This window comes from Ambystoma mexicanum, chromosome 2p, assembly GCF_040938575.1.
Source record: "Ambystoma mexicanum isolate Mex_15411 chromosome 2p, UKY_AmexF1_1, whole genome shotgun sequence".
NCBI lineage: Eukaryota > Metazoa > Chordata > Amphibia > Caudata > Ambystomatidae > Ambystoma > Ambystoma mexicanum.
This window is the reverse complement of record NC_090923.1, coordinates 615,714,440-615,732,129: the sequence shown is the minus strand read 5'-3', so window position 1 is coordinate 615,732,129 and position 17,690 is coordinate 615,714,440.

The following is a 17,690-nucleotide window of genomic DNA, read 5'->3' as shown; positions in this document are numbered from 1 at the left end:
CTTCTTTGTTGGCCCCTCACCACCTCTCTAAAGTCAGACTGATCCCTACCCCCGTCCTAGTATAATTTCTCACCTATTTCTTCCAGGGACATGCTTCTATTTTCATATGAATCTCACGGTCTACCAATGATAAACAATCTGACTAAAAAAAGGCATCTCTCAACCTCCCTAAATTGTTTGATGCAGCATTTGCTCCTCTTTCACACTCTTCACACACTCCCTGTTTTGAAACCTCCACTTTATCTCCTCCAAATAACATTTTGAGTGACTTGTTTTTTTCCATTCCCAGGGATTATCGGCGTAATGGATCATATTGAGCCAAAACAAAGTAAAAGGCATTTAATTTCCGAAAAGCCTCAGCGCAGCAAAGCACCATGGAAGACATATAAACATTTGTTTTTTTCATCTGAGAAATTCCACTTCTCTGTGTTAAGGGGTATACAAATAGATGCTGCCCCTCTCCCTGTTAATGGACATATGAACATGTCACTCAGAGCTCTTGCCCCTCCCCCAGTCCAATATTGTAAATAGGAGACGCGTTAATCACTTTAACAACCGTGTCACCCATACTCTAAGCATGGGTAGTAATGATAATACACCTTAAACACAGTGTGAGCTAAAGATGGCAAGAATGATCACACAGACGGTAGAAACAAACATGCATCCATTAGCCATGATGCACATATGCATTCACTATGAAGATACAAAGACATTAGCTCAAATGTGCATTTATAAATGAAGAGCCTCTGTGCAACCACACACGTAGTAGAAACATGGCTTCAGTGAGGCCCACACTGAAGCGTAACACGAAGAATATCTTCTTTTAGTTTGCTAACATATACATGTGACAGTACAGAGCAGCCATACTATTCAAAATGGACACCACAAAATGGTTCAGAACTAGCCAGCACTTCCAGGCCTCAGAAAAGCTCAACAAGGCTGAATTCACAAATCACAGGCACATTAGAATAGCTTGCTTAGCACATAAGATAATTTAATACTGAACCTCATGGGCAGAATACGAGGAAGAGAATGGCTTTGTGGGAGGGGAAATTTCACTCAATAAGTCAGGTATCGAATGTGACATTTAAAAATAATATTAATTAGAATGAACTAGCAGGGAATACACATCCAGCAGTACCTCCCCACAGGTTTTGTTTGTTAATAAATAATTGGCACACAGCAAGGGAACAGATAGAGGAAACATAACAGCCAGTCAGAAGTGAGGTGAGACAATGGTATGCTATAAACTGACTATGGTACTGGAAACCATCTCCTTCCGTTCTCCAGGCAAACAATATCTGGTGGGAACCAGTGTTTTCCCAAAGTGCATTTTTGCAGATCAGCACAGAGTAACCTCAGCAGAAGGGGAGGGGAGGAGGTCCTCAATGGAGGGTGCTGGAAAATGGGTGGTGTGGGTGGTCAATGCAAATGACTCAGCCAATCAGTATGTTTCTAAATTATTGTTAATGCATGCATGTCTATAATAGTCTCTTTTTGTAAAGGCAGTCAGCCTCAGTGCCGGCCTGTTTCCGAAACTGTAACACCCTAGGTGGAAGGGGGGAGGATTTTTGATAATAAACCCCCTTGTTGCCTGCAGTCATGCCCGCTCACCTGTTGAATTGTTTGTTTTTAAAAAATATTTTGCGGGCCTGTCTGTAAGTGGGTCCCTCTCTATATCTGTCAAGTAAAAAAAAAAAAAACTTCTCAATGGATTTACACCAAACCACCAAAAGCCACTTCTCCACCCCCCTCTGCACAACTTGTTTCTGATCTCCTTAACTCTGTCTTAAGGAAAGACTTTTCACTGAATTTCAAGGGTTTTATTATGCTAAGTTTCTTTGGGCCTTTCTTTTTGACCTTCGACTATGGCTAGTGCCACGACCTTAAGCTGTGGCACAGTACATGTTACACCAATACATTTTTTCCCAAAGACCCATTTCCCCCTGCCTACGTAGATGTGAACTCTGCAATTTCCCAGAAACCATTCCGCTTATGCTGATTCCCGCGGTAGTAGAGCGGTCTGCTGATTTCTGGGATAATGAAAAAACACTTGACAATGAAAGTCTTCCCCATCCTCACTAGGTTCCCTCCCTCTTTTCTTGGTCCCCTCACTCGCCTCAACTGCTTTTTCCCTCCCTGACCCTTTCTCAATACCCCCATCACTTGGTATTGCCCCTACGAACCTAGAATGTTCTACCTTTATCCAGCTCCCACCCAACCCCGACTCCTGAACTACACATGGTGTCCTTTTCCTCCCTCCCCAGCTCTAGCCTAATGGGATTGCAACCTTTTTCCTTCTCCAAATAGCAAAATAAAAATGGTGACTTTGATTTCCAAAAATCGTCTATTCTGAAAAGTAACATGAAAGATATATTTTATGAGCAGGGCACCTCCTCCTCCATTGCATATTTTTTTAAAACTACTGGACGGATTTACCCCAAACCAGCAAAAGGAATACCTGTGATGCTTTTAGCCCAAGTAGTTACTGATGCAAATCCATCAGTGGTTTTTGATCTACAGATGTTCAATTGATGTACATTTGTTCTGATGTAAAATGAATGTGGAACTAGGCTGAAAACATTGGTCCCATAGAATCTGGAGCAGAAAAGGTGCAAGCGCTGCGTGCCGAGAAGGAGCATGCGTCAGCCAGTGCGCAGAGAAATTATTGCATGAATATTCATGGATTGCCAGAGGCATCCATAGCCGTGGCACAAGGAACAGCAAGCTGCGCTAGTAACGCCCCCAACACGGCCCCATGCTCAGTAAAAAGCAAGTGAAATGCCTAACACGGCGCAAGCCTCCGTGCCATCCCTGGGCCAGCATTCAGCCCCTCTTGCGAAATCGCATGAAAACACTGCACGATCCTCGGACGCACCCCAGCCAAATCGTGTGAAAACACAGCGCGATCCCAGCCCACACCCCAGCATAATTGCGCAAAAACACCTTGCAATCCCCGGCATCTGCACACTCTATCTCCTAGGGATTCTCAACACAGACAGAGTTATCACAGTAATACACTTCTGTTAATTATGAATGCAACTCATGCGATCTTGAATAGAACTAATTGCTGGCTCTGTTTGCATTTGCCACAACACGGGAAAAAAGGGTTGGGCTGGTATATTCATCCTTTACCTCTAACTACTGCATGCTATGCCTCTCTAATGGTATTATTCTTTGGTCGTTGGAATGATAGCATCTCAGGGAACTTTGACGGGACTAATTTAAATGAGTTTGAAAGGTGAGTCCTGATGCCTCTGGGATGCTCCCTTTTTTTAAATAGGAGCAAGCTTAGCGATGCCTCTATTAGGCCTTCTGATAGACTATCTAGACCGTGTCAATCATTAATCTCTTTCAAGATGGCTCCCGTAGGCAACCGGGAAACTATGCCTCCTTCCTATACTATCAATCACAGCCCCAACTCTGTTTCCTTCTGCATACAAAGGAATGGTTCTCAGTCAATGGGTACTTTTGAGGGTTGTACCAATATTGCAAATTTGACCAGTGAGGACAGACCTTTGTACGTAGGTGATCCTATTTCTTTCATTTGTGGGGATGAAGCTTATCCTTGGCTACCTAGGGATTGGCAGGGTACTTGTTATTTGGGTATCTTGATACCAGGGGTATATGTAGCTAGTACCTCTGAGGTCTCTAGGGCTCGTTCAAGGCGGAACGAGAACGGTGATACTCCTACACAATTCATGGGGATGTAGCGAAATCCTTTGTGCTATTTTGGGGACAGATCGTGAATTCCGAGGATATTAGGAGACTAGCAAGAGTATTGGAAACAACCATCAACCGGACCACTGATATACTCTACAACATGACACTAGAACAGAAAGCAATTAGATTATTGGTTCTACAGAACCGGATGGTGTTAGACGTCATCCTGGCTGAGCATGGGGGAGTATGTAAATTGGTGGGATCTGCTTGTTGCGTTTTCGTACCTGATTCCTCCCCAACCATATTCAAGGCAATACAAAATCTGCATGTCCTAAGTTCAGAAGTGGATGCTCCCATGGGAAACTGGGATCTTAGTACTTGTTCTGGGACTTTTTACGGTCTTGGGGATGGAAACTTCTTTCAGTCTTAGAGGTTATCCTTGTTATTCTGTTGTTCTGTTTTTGTTTCATTCAATGGGGGTCATTCTGAGTTTGGAGGTAGCCATGGGGCTATTAGCAACATGGCTGCCTCCAAACCCGGGTCCGGTGTCTCTGAATGGGGACTTACCGGGTCATTCCAACCTTGGAGTACCCGGTAAGTCCCCATTCAGAAAACCATTCCCCATTCCCATTTGAGCCCCCATAGGGCTCAATCGGAATGGGGAAGGAGCTAATAACGGGGCCGCAAATTGCAGGCCCGTTATTAGCTCCAAGCACCCTTAACAGGTCCCACTAAGAATGGCTGGTCAGACGAGCCGTTCCTGGTGGGACCCGCTAAGGGACCTCGGAATGTCGAGGTAGGGGGTTAACAGCACCGCATCCTTACCTGTGCCATTAACCCCCTACCGCCATACTCGGAATGAGGCCCAATTTCTACCTGCCATATGTTCGATGTTAGGGGGATGTTGTGCACAAACTGTAGGAACATTAGGACCGAAAAAAACACACACCTGAGAAGATGACTAATGTTTTTGTAATGAAGGATATTACTGACAAAGATCTGATGGCAATTGATTTATCTGATTAATGTGATTCAGGATGTTCGGACATTGAAACGTGGAGTTACAGTTAAGCGAATATTTTTAATAAGGCTCTTGGCTTAGACCAAAAGGAGGGTTTGTCAAACGGTAATTGTATAGTGCCTCCTTAGTGTTTATATTGGCCTAAGCCTACTCGTGCTACATGAAAAACCGTGTTGCAAAGTTCCGATTTTTGAGTTAACTTTGCCGCCATTTTAAGATTCATCCGCCATTTTGATTTCACTTGTGTGTTCGTCATTCTAAAATGGTGGACTATGTTTTCAACTTGCAACCAAGCCTTCCGACCTTTGAGTTCTGTTAATGTTTAGGCTGTCCAAGAGCCAACTGTTTGGATTAAGAAATGAGACCTTGTACTTCATATGAACTGTTGTTTAAGTGTTGTCTGCACTCACAAGACTCATCCTTGTATAAACATTGGGACAAAGAAAGAACAAACCTCGAGCGTATGCATTGGCTGAACTGTATTGTAAAGGAACGTAGTACAAGGCTTAACGCGCGATCTGAGAACATACATCACTATTGTGTCTTCATGGAAATGCAAACCTCTGTAATCCTTTGCATAATATTGTATAATCTGTATGTGAACTAGGCACGAACTCTAGACCACAAATTATTAACACGAAGAGAGGCTGGTCAATATTACACAAATTGTATAAAAGCACAAAGGTTTAGATGTCCAGCACTCTCTCACCTCTCTTTGTCGGCTGGTACACACTGCGAGGTGTTGGGAGCCAGATAGCTATCTGTTTTGCTTTGTAAACTGTACAGTAATAAAAGATCTGTGAATCTTTTTAGCCCGTGATTGGTGTATTTTAATTGTGGTACTCAGTCTTGATATTTCTTTGTTCTTTCAGATCGGTGTGTCTGACTTCACTCTATTCCCCGACCCTTGCCTCGTCGCACCTTGTAATTATGTGCATATGCACTTTATGAATACATTTCATATTATGTCACGAGATGTAGTGCTCAGAATGGATAAAAGGAGGAATACGAAATGTATGTGTTGAAAAGGAAGGAGGTGGGGGTAAGTGGACACTGTTTGGACAAGAGGATACGGTGGAAGAAAATGTTGAGAGGGAGGAACAGGTTGAAGGAGAAGTAATGGGTGAAGAGGCGGCAGATAATAGCGCCAAGCAGCAGGGTCAAGGGGAGGTGGCAGGTTGAGGAGTAGGGCCGGCCGGATGGTGTTTGCAAGAAAGAAGGGAATGGTGAAGAATGGTGTGAGAAGTGGGACAAAAATTCAGATGCCCCTGATACGCAAGGGGGCGAGGAGAACACAGTATGTGCCGTGGTCCCAGATGGATAAGAATAATTTGATTAAGACTCTCCCAAAGTTCACAGCAGCGGCAAGCAAGTGCATCTATGAGTGTGAGAAGCAGTGGGGTGCACCTGGCAGTGGGTGATATTAAGAGCTTGATGGTTGCTATACTTTGGGACCAAGGTTGGAATTTGTGGGTCCAAGCTGGGTTTCTGGGTATAAACTTATGAGACGATGAACATGATGGGGCATTGTTTAACGGAATTATAGCAGAGGTGTGGGATGCAATACGGAGAGTCTTCCCGGATAACCCCAATTTACAGTTTCTGATGTACTGTACAATGGGTGATGATGAGAATCCAGCTAAATTCATTCTTAAATTATAAGAGATGGGGAGAGCTGAAACAGGAGGACCGTGGGATCGTTCAATATCATTTTTCTATTTTATTGTAAAGAAAGTATCCCGCTAGGGTGTGTGTCCCCTCTGCCCCTCGCTACGGTGTGTGTGTGTCCTCTGCCCCCTACTATGGTGTGTGGGCCCCCTCTGCCACTCGCTATTGTGTGTGTACCCCCTATGACCCCTGCTAAGGTGTGTGTATGTCCCCTCTGCCCACCGCTAGGGTGTGTGTATGTCCCCTCTACCCTTGCTAGGGGGTGTGTGTGTCCTCTGCCCCCTGCTATGGTGTGTGTGTCCCTTCTGCCCCACGCTAGGGTGTGTGTGTCCCTTATGCCCCCGCTATGGTGTGTGTGTCCCCTCTGCCACACGCCTCCCCCTTTGCCCCACTTTTTCCCTCCTTTCCTACTTTTCCTTCCTCCTCTCCTACCCACCACTTCCCTCCTCCTGCTAAATTCTGGCACTACCCCAATTGCCATTTGGCATAGTAATCGTAGCTGCCTGTCTTTCGCTGCCACCTTGCCCCACCCACCCATCCCCCCTCTCTTCTCTTTTCATGCTAATAATCTGGCACTACCTCAATTGCCGTCAGGCATAGTAATCGTAGCCGCCCGTGTTTTGCAGCCACCCTACCCTCCCCTCCTCCATCATCTTCTTCTTTTTTATGTCCATTAGCACTTACTCTTATCATTTGTCCTGTGACCTTTGATAGCAGCTTGTCTGTCTCCCCCCTCCCCTCCTTGTCTCCTCCTCTCTCCCCCAGTACTATTCTAATTCTCACCCCCTCTCCCACCCTCCCCCCTCTTCTTGTATACTCATGCACTACATCAATTGTCATCAGGCATAGTAATGTTACTGCTATTTTTGTCAAATTTTTCCCTTCCCCTCTTCGGCTTAATTATTCCTTGCACTTGCACTATCGGAATTGACGCCAGGCTGATTATAATAGGTTTTTTTTCTCGCATTCTGAATTGCTTCAAAGACTTGTAAGAAAGTAACTGTATTCTCCCATGTTCCCTCCCTCCTTGAAGCCTTATACAGATAAGAATAGTGCATCATTGCAAAAGGATTAATGAACAGGAGAGGAAAACAGCTCAAAGGCATCAGACTGAGGAAGCAAATTTGGTAGAAAAGAAATTGGTTAAGGTTGTTGTTCAGGGACCTGTGGCGACGCCTGTACAGGTGGAGGGGACAGAGAGTACCCAACAAGGTGTGAGTGCCACCATCGCTGCGCTCTGGGCAATAGGGGACAAGGACAGTGTGGTCGGGGGCAATAGTACCCCAGCCCACAGTGGCAGCAGGGAGGACCGCAGCGAGGCAGGGAGAAGCGGAGGAGGATTTGGATCCAGAGGATGTGAGTTTTGACCATCAAAATGTTGGAATTGTTTAAGGTGGGGGCATTTCGCAAGGGAGTGCAGGAGTAGGCCTGCAATGGGATACAATAATGGGTCTGCGGCAGGGCCAAAGGCCCCAAGGACTACAGTATCTGAAATAGGATCATGGGTATCAACATCAAGGGTATCTACAGAGGCAGCCCCAGACATATAACCAGCAGCCTCAAGCATCCTATATACAGCTGCGGCACTCGCCACAGCAACATCAGGGCAGTGCTACACCGGTCAATAGGGAACCGAGTTGTACCACTGCTCTCTTCGGAAGAGCAGCAGTAATAGGTGGCAACCCCTTCTAATTCCCTGGAATGGACATATACCCTGATTGGGACTGCCCACAAAGAGCACTTGTGCGTCTGGTTTTGTCAACGACCACCCGCAATGAGGAGGAACCCTTGCTGGGGATGGAAATAACAAACAAGCAGTTCATATTTATGGTGGACTTCCATTATCAGGCAAATAGCTTGAAATGCAGGTATTTTCTTGGGCTATTTCCAAAGTTCCATACACTGAGGAGCTGGACGTAAAAGTGGGAGGGTGCTTGGTGCAGCTCCCTTGCTATATTCTGAAAGTTCCCCTGTCAATTTGCTGGGCAGGGATCTGCTCAGCGAAGTAAACATGACAATAATGTACAGATCGTGGTTTAGCTTGCTGCACACCTGGGATGTGTGTGATAAGTGTAATGCTGATAATAAACACAATGACAAGGGAAGTGGTGGATCATGGGATTCCCGTGCACCCAGGCATGTTTGTTTATGGTATTAGTGTGCTTATGGAGGCAGTGTCTCAGATTGCCTAGCAGTGTTGGCAGGTGGCCACAGCTTACATTTTTTGCCCAGTTGTGTCACCTGAGGTGGTGGTGGGAACAATAATTTGTCACTGCATTTAGAGGGATTGTTGGTTTCTGACAAGAGGGTTGTCCTGCTAGGAATTGACAGGATGGGTATGAGTGGCACACAGTGCTCTGTATAGCTCTGACAGTACAATTATAGGAAGTGACAGATGACGAGCTGTTTGAGAACAATGATAAAGATGGGACAAAAACATTAGAGATTTGAATTCCCTGTGACATCATGGTACAATACCGAAAGGTGCAGTGCCCTCTGATGGCAGTAGTAACCCCAACTCTTTTTCTTGATAAAAACTCACAACCCCATGCCTCCACATTTGTGGACTACAAATCTACATGAAATGGGTCTACTGAACACGTGACCACTGTGCATATAACATTGAAGCCAGGTGCAGTGCTATGTACGGTAAACCAATATCCGCTATCAACGGAGGCAGGGGAGGGTATTAGAAATACACTACAGCCCTACAGGACCAGGGAACTATTGTGCCATCCACGTCTCTGTGTAACACAGCAATATACCCTCTCAAAAAAATGACAGGGGGCAATTGGAGAATGATCCAGGGCTTGTGCCCCTAAAAGACGTGGTGCAAAAACAGTTTCCAGTCGTTCCTAAGCCTGCGACAATTTTATGCAGTATCCCTAAGGAAGCTACAAACTTCACTGTAGTAGACTTGAAAAATGCATTGTTCTTGATTCCACTCCATCTGGAATCAAGATACCTCACAGCATTTACACAGGGCCAGAAGAGTTTTGAACATACTAGGTTACCTCAGGGGTACTGTGAGAGCCCGAGCATCTTTAACAGGATACTGCATGCTGATTTAGGGAACATTCAGGTACCCTGTATGATTATTTAGTACGTGGACGATTTGTTAGTGTGTAGTGACAGTGAGCAACACTGCCAAAAGGATTTCATTATGCTCCTCCAATTGCTGGCCTACTAGGGGTACAAGGTTCATAAGGCTAAGTTGCAATACTGCCAACAGGAGGTGCCCTATCTAGGGCATTTCATATCAGTGAATGGTAAAAGGATACCACCTGATGGGGCAGCGTCAGTACACACCACCCCCAGAACCGCCTCAGTTAAAGAAATGCAGACATTTTTGGAGCTGGGCAATTACTGTAGGGCAGAGATCCTAGATTAAGCAGCATACACAAGACCAGTTTTACAAGGTCTTAGGCAAGCACAGAAGATCATAAACTACAGTGGACAGCATACATGATCAAACAGCTTGACGATGTAAAAGAAGTTATTAGTTCGGCACCCATACTGTCCATCCCAGACTACATGCATGAATTTTACTTATTCTCACATTCAGATGGCCAGCTCATGACAGAGGTACTGATACAGAAGAGCACTAAGGGCCATAGGACATTGGCCTATTACAATACCACTCTGGATTCAGTGATGCAAGGGCAGTTCACATGCGAACAAGCTTTAGCAGCTGCTACTTCTGCAATAGAGAAAAGTTCTACAATTGTTATCGGGTGTTCAGTTACATTGTTTGTGGAACACTCTTTGTTTGCCATTCTGGAGAGGTCAAAATCTACCTTGACTACACAAAGGTGTATTTGATTATCATTTCTAAACCCCATATTCATATAGTTAAAAGCAAAACAGTGAGCCCTGCTACATTCCTAACAGATATGCCTATTACAGACGATTCAACAGTGCACAACTGTGCCACATATGAGGGGGAGGAGGACAACGTCCCCAAAGCATGGGACTGTGCATTGTCACAGGGTGAGGTATGTTTCATTGGTGGGTCATCCAGCATTGATCAGGAGAGTGGGCAAAGATAGACAGGGGCAGCGGTGGTATGAATTGAGGAAGGGGAAGACTAGACGATGGACATGAAAAGATTACCCATGCATTATTCTGCATAGGTGGCGGACCTCATAGCGCTTATTGAAGCTTAGAAGGCGGCCCAATGGTGCCAAGTCAAAATATATTCAGAATCGGCATATGTCACAACAATGGTACATGCTGTTCAATCATCCCGCTGGATGAGGAGGGGATTTTAGAGGGCAGATGGATCCCCATTGCAGCATGCAGCACTGCTATAAATACTGGTAAAAGCGTTATCCCAGCTAGATCTTGTGGCTGTCATCAAGTGCGCCGCTCACTCTCAAGGGTCAGATGAAATATCAATGGGGAATGCAGCTGCAGATATGGCAGCATATCTGCCAAATGAAATGCCTGCTGAATACATTGTGACCACCCCACCAGTAAGCGAACATCTGATACCTTATAAAGCATTGCCCATCTCCCAGATTATTGAGTTATAAGAAAGGGCACCAGGAAGGGAGAAAGGATTATGGCTACCAAGGGGTTGAAAGTAATCCCCAACAGATCTGTTATGGAGACAAGAGATCTCTGGGAAGACAACAACGCCCCAGGAGCTGCTAGCAATAGCATTTGAAAAGGTATACTACACTACTCACAGTTCAAAGCCGCATATCGCAGCAAATATACAGGAGGACGGGTTTATACCAAACATCCAGGAAAGCATTACAGAAATATGAAATGGTCATACATTGCACATGTCAAAGTTTCAGTACAGGGATGACAGTACAGACATTACATGGCACATTGCCCTGTCATACTGGGCTGTTCCGTGAATTACACATAGACTCTGCTGATATTGTTGTCCTTATCATGGTGGGTGGAGGACGGGCTTATGCAAAACCGGATGCCAAATGAGCTTCTAGATTTTTGGTACGTGAGGTTTTCCCTCAGTGGTGTGTGTGCAAGGTTTTAAGGTTTAATGTCAGGCAATGGCACACATTTTTTCAATGTACTGTTTCAGCAATTCACAGCACTACTAGGCATTAAGCACCAGATGTGTTCAATTTACCACCCACAGGGCAACAACATTGTTGAGGGGGTCAATGGGCTCATCAAAAGTAAATTATCCAAACTGTGTGCCACGTTGAAGAAGAACTGGGTTCACTGTTTGCCCCTGGCCCTCTTTCATCTATGCCCACAGCCCAGCAAAGTCCACCATTTGCCACCTCATGAAGTGGTCAATGGTCAGCGCATAAACACCCCTTATCCACTGTAAGAAGAGCTTCTGATACACATAGGGCAACAGCGGTGTTAGGTGATGAGTTCAAAGATTAGTTGACCACACTAACTAGGGCAATTAAATGTGTCTCCCGACAGATTGCACCTCTCAGGATTGAGACGACATAGACAACGGATGTTGTAACCACAAAAGTGACAGATCCTGAGTGCATGACCACAAAACCACTGTTGCCTGGTGATTTTGTGTACATTCGCATTTTTTTGCACAGGTGGAAACTCCCTTGTTTCCACGGGCCCTACAAGGTGGTGTTTTGCACTCCCCTTGCAGTGAGAGTAAAGGGCTTGCCCTATTAGGTCCACATTTCCGACATCTGCAGGGCATCTCAAGATAGCATGTTGACACATCAGTTGTCTTAAAAGGAGGGGGCGCCATACCTGCACCCCATCAACCTCACCGGAAAATCAGGTATGATACATGTGCAGTGGAACACTCCATTGGTGTGCTGAAGCACAATTGGTAGCTTCATAGCTGTCTTTCTTTCTTTCTTTCTTTCTTTCTTTCTTTCTTTCTTTCTTTCTTTCTTTCTTTCTTTCTTTCTTTCTTTCTTTCTTTCTTTCTTTCTTTCTTTCTTTCTTTCTTTCTTTCTTTCTCTCTTTCTTTCTTCCTTTCTCTGTGTCAAAACTAGACCTTGTATGTCTCTCATTTTTCGTTGTTTTGTGATTATGTGCTTTCATTTCAGGAAAGAAGAAGGATGTGACTAATGTAAATAATCTGTTAAGTACGGATATGAGGTGTAGATGCACAAATGAGAAAATATGGGCCTATGTTTACTATTGTGGGTTGACCATTTTTTCAGGTCTCTGTTTCACATTGATTGTACTTTTTGGACTGTATTGGGGGGCAGTTATAGGGGGAGGTCCTTTAAAAGGGAGATGGGATTGTATATTAACCAAATGGGAGAGTACACATAAATGTTAATAATATAAGCAGAGTTACATATATTAGTAACAGTGTGAATGCTAACAATAATAATGGAAATTAATATAGGAGTAGCAATAGTGCTGATACAAGTGTTAGTGATGATTATAATGGATACAAAATGACAATGGAGGAAACAGTGAAAAGGTTGTATTCAGCAAGTAGGAGATTGTCTAAGCAATGTCAAAGCTGTCATCGCTGAGAGCGTGTATAGAATAACGAAAAGAGAAGTACGAAAAAAGTATGATATTAAGGGCTGGGTTTGGATGCTATTGAGGATATCCGTCATTCCGATTTTACTAATTTATGGTTTTCCGACATGAGTGGTGTGGGAAGAAATGCTGTGAATGGAAGCTGTTATGTGTGTTCACTCATTCTGACACGTTAGGGGCTTCCAAGATGTTAGTACCACAAGCAGTCCCTATTATAGAGGCACAATGCATAGTTCATCTCGTGCTATGCAGAATAAAAGGAACGTTCTAGGCGCTCAGCATTCAAATGCAAATGGTGGGTCCATATTTTGTATAGTGCAGCGATGATCAAAAAAACATGAAGATGAAATGGTGTGGCCAACAAGCTTGCTTGCACCTCCCACCATCATGGAGGGCTGGTTGTTCACTGCCCACATTTCACTCAGTGCTATTGGTAATCCCAGAAGAACATCTGCAGGGCTAGCACTACCTGCTGAGGAGCCAACTAGTCTCCCTGCATTTAAAAATGAAGAAAAGGGCCCATTGCCCAAACAAGAGCTCCACATCCTGCCAGGAAAAGTACACTGGCAACAACTAATGAGGACGAAAAGATTGAAATACATATCCAAAGACTCTTCCGCATTGCTTGCTGAAAGACCGGAAGAATATAGGGTCTTCAACTCAGTAGAATCCTTTTTTGCATCTTTACATTTGCCGGGAGTGCAGACCGCAATAATTGCAAAATGGTTACAGATCGTCAGATGGGAGCTGGTCAAGCTTGCGACCGATATAGAGAGTGGTTTCATTGTGATGAAGTATGAGTTGTGTGCATTAATTCTTATAACAATGCAAAACCAAAATGTGTTGGATATGTTAACAGTAATGGAAGGAGGGCTGTGTAAAACATTTGAAGATTCCTATTGCATATGTGTGCCTCCAGAGGATGAATAGAATGCATTGTTATCCCACATCATTGCAGCTGTCCATGGCCTAGGTGTTTGCATGAAGAAGGAGGGAGGAATACAGGACAGTGATTGGTTTACTTTGGCATTCAATTGGGCCCTGTCTTGGTTCGGAGCAATCATAAAGGTGTTGAATTCCATTATCGTGTCATCTTCTGCACCTACCAATTAGGCCTTCAATGTTGTGCTAGTGTGGCACTCCATAGTGCAAGAATGATGGTATCAACTGGGGTTCCAAAAGCACCTCGCAATACAAAAGATAGCGGTGCACAAACCGATATCCCAAAAAGTGGCTCAAAGTATGAAATATTCCCCCTCCCATACGGAAAGAAAGTTGACGATCTATACCATACTATCATTATTCCACCCACTGATCTAGAAAATTACACAGATGTTTGGGTGGACCTGAGTGGGAAGGGAGGATGCATCTATATATCTCAGGGGAAATGTGCTCGCCTTGGAAGCAAGATGACAAGGAGCAACAAAGGTTCGATCCCCCGCGCTTAGAAACCTCTGGGTATTAAGCACATTATAAATAAGCAATCATATCATATCATATCACCTCAACAGTAAATGCGTAGGGGGGGTGTTTTCACTCAGTATGTAGGGCCTGGGTGCCAATTAAGGGAACTCAGCCATATGTGGAAGCAGAGAGGAGGGAGTGGGAGCACAGAGGTATTATGGAGTTTGTTACTGTAGAAGTATCAAAAGTGGCGAATGCTGGGAAGGTGGCAGCCCCACCCCACACCCCCCAAGGCACTTTAGAGTGTGGCGAGATGCATTTGAAGCACTATGATGGGCCAGTGGCAGAGGGATGGTTAAAGGACCATACCCCAATATAAAGGAACTCACCTCAATATAATAAAATATAATCAACTCACAAAGTGTGGCGCAGGGCGCAAGCCCATTGATATTTTTGCATAGATATAAGTAATCGTAGTTCAGAGACAAGGCCTGCTCTGCAAATGCGGCATTGCATGCCTTGGACCCAAATTGCTAGGTGAGGCAAATCTCCAGCCATGCCCGGTAGACCAGTGCCTTGTGTCCATGTTATCTCAAACTGGCCAAAGCATGACCCGGCCCTTCCCCGGGTGACCACCCATATAACTGATTGAGCCCTGAGACCCCAGAATTCCATGGCACCAAGTGTCCCCTGACCACCAACTACTAAAAGTCAATGCTAAAAGTAACAAGTTCTGGATGTTCAAAGAGCACGGACATTGTATGTCTTTGAAATACAATCATGTGATATGTTTTGCGAGGTGCTGAGAGGGCTAAATTATAGTTCAAAATAAGGGTAGAGACCTTGGAGCCGGATGGCATGGAAGGGAATGAGTGAGATGTGTGTGTGGAGGTCAGAGTGCCCCAGAACCGCTTTTAAGTCAGCCCTAAAATCTGTCAGGTGCACAGTATTATTGCAAAGTAGCATTGTGATAAGAGTGTAGTAAATTTATTCTTTGACCTTCAACGTGAGAAGAAGAGGATTGACGCAGCACCCACATAATGGAAGATGGATGGACTGGGCTGGAATCAATGACCTGGCATCTCTTATGGAACAGGCGGATCATATATAGGCACACACCAACCAGCCACGTGGGTTTCTACTGTATATGTTGCATCATAAGTGACACTGTTTTTCTTTATAAGATTCTGCTTGTACTACGTTTTGGCTGAACATTCTTGGCAGCAGAGTCCTTTGCTGTTGCGCTCATTTGTGTATGAGATTAAAACTTGTTACCCTTACAAGATCGACTTGGCTCTTCGACATGCATTTCACCTACAAACTAATTTCTACAACTGCTACTTGACAAAAATGCATCACCATGTGCATCCGCCCTCCACTGCCCATCTCCACTCTCACTAGGGTTGAATGGCCAAGTGCGCTCATCAGCCCCAGAATTCTACCCTAGTGAATCCTATTAATAATGCCCTTCCATCCATTTCAGTGAACATTTCTTCAGTAATTCCTGACATACTGTAACCATAACTTCCGAGTACAATTCCCAAACCACTTTTAAAGAGAAAAAACTTACCAATTGAAATTAATGTTCCCTGTAACATGGCAGAATCCATGAAGTACCACAAATAAATATTTGCCAACATCAAAACCAAGTTATCATGTATTAGCTGTGCTCCATGATAATACTTGTCATATTTAAGGCCACCTCCAAAAGTATCCACAAATCTAACACAACATTACTACCAACAATTAAATGAGACTAGAAATACTACACTATACATGAATGCCCCATGCAGACCTCTCCTCCAAGTGCTTAAGTAATGTAAGATGGTATTGTGCATATCTCTCATTTAATTTGCATTCATTATCATGAATTCTTAGGCTGCAAAACAAACTATGACCTACAAATTTAGCTCTGTTTTCATTCAGGCCTAGCCTCTTTACAATGGACTATACAAAACACAAATATAACACAAACTGAGAAACTCCATTTCCACCCATTCAAAGTTTATTGTGTCCATCTTATTTACACTACAAGCAACCCTTCACACACTGTCTCCTATCATATGAGGCTAATCTACAAATGGTATGCCAGCCTACTTGACAAAAGACATTCCTTCACCAGCAATGTCTCTCTCTACAGTAATTGATCACTATAAACTAAATGTGCAAAGTGGTCATATTAGGCCTGAGCACAGTAAACATGGCATACATTAGCATAATTTAATAATTCACATTCATAAAGGTGTTGCATGATAATCTGTTATACATATTTGCTTTGTTGTGGAAACCTACCTTTCATGCATCTGTGGTGTGTCCTCAATTCAAAAGGAAGATGATAAGAGAAAGGATCTGCAAGATAATGCACTGTCACTTATTTACTCCACCAAACTCCAGTTTCATGCCTTACAAGCTCTACTTAAGAATTGAAGGCCAATTCCAGTCAGACATTCAGTATACTGCTGATCACATAACTGGGCCTTGCCACACACTTGCTCCTCCCACCACCCATTTAATCCATCCTCCTTATGCATCCACATAAAAAAAAAACATGTAAACTCAAGCACCCCACCTGTTTGCACCTATTCAGGCATCATAGGGCCAACGGCCTGACTCACTGTCCTGCATTTCACCTACAAACTAATCACTACTACTGATACTCAACAAAAGATATCAGCATGTATGTCCTCCCTCAGCTGCCCCAGAAAGCTACCCAAGCAAACCTTATCTATATTATGGTTGCCAAATACCACTAAACATGTCTTCAGTAATACCTGACATGCTTTTACCATAACTTCAGGGTAGAATTCCCAAACAACTTCTAAAGAGAAGAAATGTTCACTGGAAACTTACCAATTGAAATTAACTTTCCCTGTAACAAGGTAGAATTCAGGAATTACCAAAAGAAATAAATAAATAACATTTGTCAACACCAAAACTAAGTTAGCATTCATCAGCTGCACTCCATCATAAGACTTTTCATTTTTAAAATCATCCATAAATCTAACACAAAATTAGTTACAAGTATGGGATCATAGTGAAGAGCTTGCTATCCAACTTCAAACCACAAACACAGCAGCAATATTTTTTCAAGGGTAGAGGTATGCTGATTGTTCAATAATACAAATTACTATCCACCTCTATTAATTTTACATCTCCCTATGTCAGTGCATTATGTAACAACATACAACATTACATAAGATGAAACCCAAATAGGTTCCTGCCCTTCCAAAGCAACCATTTCCAAGCAAATTGTGAAACCACCAAATATGATTGCTGACTATTATTCCTAAATTATTACTAACAATTTGATGGAAGTGAAAATACTGCAGTATATAATAATGCCCCATTTAGGCCTCTCCTCTAAGTGATGAGTAATGTGGGATGCTAATCACAAGCTCAAGCTAACAATTCATGATAAAATATGCACATATTAAGAGAAATATATGCATAAACCATGTCATTTGCAAAC